Source organism: Mirounga leonina, unplaced genomic scaffold (genome assembly GCF_011800145.1).
Source record: "Mirounga leonina isolate KUSES-001 unplaced genomic scaffold, KU_Mleo_1.0 Mir_53, whole genome shotgun sequence".
In the NCBI taxonomy this organism is placed as follows: domain Eukaryota; kingdom Metazoa; phylum Chordata; class Mammalia; order Carnivora; family Phocidae; genus Mirounga; species Mirounga leonina.
In genome coordinates this window covers 21291223-21295948 of record NW_023270807.1, presented here as the reverse complement: position 1 = coordinate 21295948, position 4726 = coordinate 21291223, and positions in this window count along the sequence as shown.

Here is a 4726-nt window from a genome sequence, read left to right as displayed (position 1 = left end):
AGCTAAATGTAAATGAGACATACATTAAGATGAGAAGACAAAAACATTAAAACAATGAATGAGGAAAGGTATATGAACAGTTCAGTAGAAAAATGAGTAAAAATTTGAGCAGGCATTTCCCAAAGAAGAAAGTAATAACCAAGTAATACATGGACAATGTTCAGCCTCACTAACATTTATAAAAAGGCAAGTAAAGACCACAATGAGATAGCATTTCACATCAGATTGGCAAATAGTTTTTATTAAAGAAAGAAATATTGACTGTTGGAGAGAATTTGGATCATTATGCTGCTGATGGGAGTATAAATCGGGTAAATGGGAGTATAAATTATTGGTAAAATAATTTTGAAAACAATTTAGCATAATCCTGTAAAGAATATTCACAGACTTTACCACCTAATGATTCCTCTTCTAAATATTCACCAATGGAAATACTTCTGAAGATCTGAACTGGAAAATTATACAAGAAGGTTTATTACAAAAGTGTTCATCTGAGGAAACAATAAAAAACAAACAATATATGTATGTTACAACTGAAAAGCCAGACATGACACAGATGTTCATCTACAGAAAATGGACAAATATGTCATATAATAAAGCAGTGAAATGAGTAAACCACAACTCCGTGGATAAATCTCACAGGCATAATGGAAAAATAAAGTACATCGTAGAAGGTTGTATATGGTATGATGTAATTTTTATAAATCTCAAAATAAAGCAAAACAAAATAATACATCTGTAGGCATATATATGTATGTGTACATTAAAAAATAGCAAGGGAATGATAAAAAAAAAATCAAAATTCAAGATAATGGTTAGCCCGAAGGGATGGGAAAGTGATTTTAATTGAGGATGGAGATATTTGTAATGCTATTTCTTAGTACAAATGGTAGTATAAATAGCTAAGAGTTTATTAGCATTTTTAAAAATGCACATATACATTATGTCTCAGTTAGTGTTTTCATGTAAAACAATACCTTTACATCTTAATGGGTTACAACAATGGATTTACTAGCTCACAATTCGGTAGATCAGCAACTTGGACTAGACTCAGCTATCCTTGTTCTACTGATCTTATCTGGACTCACTCCTGAAGGTGGGAGTTGATTTAGAAGAGCTTAGCCAAGTCTGTTGCATGTTTAACATGATGAACATTTTGAAGAAGTCTGTTTTCTTACTTTTCTTTTCAAGCATCTCCTCACAAGGATGTAGAGAGTGCCAAACAATCAAATCAGGAATACAGATGCTTAATCTGTTTTGAAATAAGTGTACTAAACCAGTTTACTGTCATATTATCTGTGAAAAAGAAAATGAAATAAGAAAAAGGCTTGTCATGAGAAAGCTGTGTAAATTGACATGTGTGTTCCCATTATTCATGTCTGGCAGTTGGTGTAGGCTGTTGGTTGGTGCTGTTTCAGTAGGAGTGATAGGGGTGGCTAGGCCTCAAGTCTCCAGCAGGCTTATTTCCATGCTAGTCATTACAGAATTCCTAGAAGTTAGAAAGCACAGTCTGATGTGCAAGTCCATTCAGGGTCTTGTATCACATTTTCTATTATCCTATAAGCCATCGCAAGTCATGTGAACCAAGCCCAGAGTCCATGTGGGAGGGAAATACATAAAAGCATGAATAAGGATAGGCATAAACAAACCGAGGGTTTGGGGAGAATGGATGGGAGGCAGGAAGGAAGCCTAGGGAGCAGAATGTCCACTCCCCACATTCTTTGTTATCCTTTGCTATTTGATTATCACATTCACGCTGTTGTGCATTAGTGTCTCCTAGAGTCCCTCCCTAAAAGCAGAGCTCAAGTACTGGCCTATGTATCACACTTTCTCTAAAGAATGAGTCAGATACTACATTCCTCTAAATGACTTCCCTAAACAGGCAGTTTGGAAGAGGTATTTTCTGAATGATATTTTTATGGATCAAGAGAGGTTTACTGTATATATTTAAAAGCAAATGAAAACTACCAATAACAAATGTGGATAGCTCTTTGGGCCCATGGAATTAGAGAAGGAAGCCATAGGAGAAGCTGGAGCAAAATCCTATGTGCTATAGACAGAGTTACGATAGTCTTTATTAATAGGCCCAGTTATTCAGCCTTTCCTCTATCCATACCCTTTGTTGTTGGACTTAAAATTCCTTTCACTAAAAAGGTGAAGTGTATTTTTCCACTCCTTTCCTTTGAACTCGACAACATAACTTACTATGTCTAATGAAAAATTGGTGGGTGTGAAATGAAAAAAGTGTGGAAAAGCACTTGCATGATTCAGCTTTCTCTATTGCATCACTAGCAATACCATGAGGATATGTTTAGGTACCTTGTTATTTCAGGAGAAGGATGAGAAAGTCTCGGAGGTAAAGATCCATTGACACATGCAAGAACCCAGTCAAGCTCAACAGGGCTTCCAAGCCTTGCCCCACTTAGATTAGCTGACCCAGAGATAACCTGAGTAAATAAAGGCTTATTCCTGTATGCTGTTGAGATTTTTGTGATTGGTTGTTACATTAGCATTCCATAGCATTATTGTGGACTTAGCTTACTGATACATAACAATAAACAAAGTGGAATTTTGTTCCAAGGGCTCTCTTATTTTCAGCGGTGAAAGGTGCTTGGTTTATATATCAAAAACCCTGAGTGTGGGTATCATTATGCTCTCTCTGGTTTCTCAAAATGTTAGTTCTTGGCAAGTGCATAGATCTGATTTATATAGCTTATTTCTAAAATGAATATTAATGTACAATATCTCTCAGTTGTTGATTATTTTTCGATGGGAATTAAACTCAAGATTCACTCTTTGCATCACATCCCATCTTACATTATGATAAAAGAGTCTTTCTCTTTTATTTAAAGTTAAAATTATATAAAATACAATTGTATAAATTATTACATAAAATATATAATTATTATATTTTATATATAAAGGTTATATATAAAATATATTAAAATTAATCAAAGTTAATTTTTGTTGTACATATCAAATAATTTTTGATTTATCAAATCACAAAGGTAATATTAGATTCTTTAAACAAATAGCACTCACTTATAGTTGGAATTATTTTACAGTTTTTTCCTTTAATTTTGCAGGCAGTAAATATATAATACAGTATCACCTACTTTATTCCCCTTTAGTCCTCATGGCAATTAAAAACAACTGGTACATTTTGGTTGAAAGTTCCCAAATTGTCACTCTGGGAAGCTGAAGGTCAAGTTATTTCCCACGAATAATAAAAAATTTTCCCTTTATTTTGTGTCAAGAGAATAATTACTTAGTGACATTCTTTAAAAAAAGAAAGTTTATAGTTTAATTACATGGTGGGAGGATCCTGATACTTACACATTGCCACCTACTGGCTGATACAGTTTCTATATAGCTGTTGGCCATCATTCCTTCTATGCCCTAATTGACATAAGGTTATTTTTTGACAAAATAGTTAATTATTTATTTTCTGGTGGAAGACATGATAGTCATTTTACAAATCATAACTGGAAACTTTTCCAAAGGAGCATACGATGGTGAATAAATTACATTAGAAAAGGATTTGCTATTTATGTTCTTCAAGGGCCCATCTTGGAAAATATGATAGAGTAGAGGGACTACATTCCTCTTTACCTGTCCCCATCCCTCTTCCTGAATATTTCTTTCTTAGAATATCATTCTAATTCTGGTTACTTATCTCCCAGATATCTGGAAGGCTCGAATACCCCAAGTCCAGTTTAGACATGTCTGTATGGGTCCCAAATGCTAGAAACTCCTTTTGTCTCTCCCCTGCTCTACTTAAGCAACCAAATGCCATATACTACTGGGTACCATTTTTGTTTGGTTCTACTCTTATTATGTTTATGCCTGGGAAGTCAAATGGTGGTATCACTAGATTAATGTTCCACCTTAGCTCAAGTAATATATTTCAGTTTTAATAAATTAGAGATTAAATTTGTAGGTACAAACTGTAGTTACAATCTGAAAGGGAATAGTTGGGCAACAGGAATTAAACAACTTGGTGAGAAAGATACTTTTGTATAAGTGGGTCATTTGGTGCTTTCCTTGTCTAGAGCTCAACTTTCAAGAACTTATTCTCTGTAACATTGGCCTTGAACCCCCTGGCTACATTGTCCCTCACAGAAATCCAAGAAATGGCTTATTAATTAATTAATTAATTAATTTATTACTATATGTTGGCTAACTGAACATAATAAAAAAAGGAAAAAAAATGGAATTTTTAATGGCACTTTCTATGATAGAAACATCAGTAGCCACAATAACAGTAACCCCCCAAACAGCAGCAGCAGTGACAAATTATTAAAACTTGGTTAAAAATTCTGCATGACAGGGGCACCTGGGTGGCTCAGTTGGTTAGGCGTCCGACTCTTGATTTGGCTCAGGCCATGATCGCAGAGTCCTCTGATGGAGCCCCACACTGAGGCTTGTGGTCACCCCAGAGTCTGCTTGTCCTTCTCCCTGTCTCTCCCCCTACACATTTTCTCTCTCTCTCTTCCAAGTAAGTAAGTAAGTAAATGAATAAATAAATAAAATCTTTAAAAAATTTCTGTATGACAGGTAAAACTAATGGAAAGTGAGTTCAATAAAAATAAATGCCTTAGCAGCCTTTATATTAGCAGAAAATACTCTATATTCTAAGGAGTATTAAAAGCAATACAAGGGGGCACCTGGGTGGCTCAGTCGTTAGGCGTCTGCCTTCGGCTCGGGTCATGATCCCAGGGTCCTG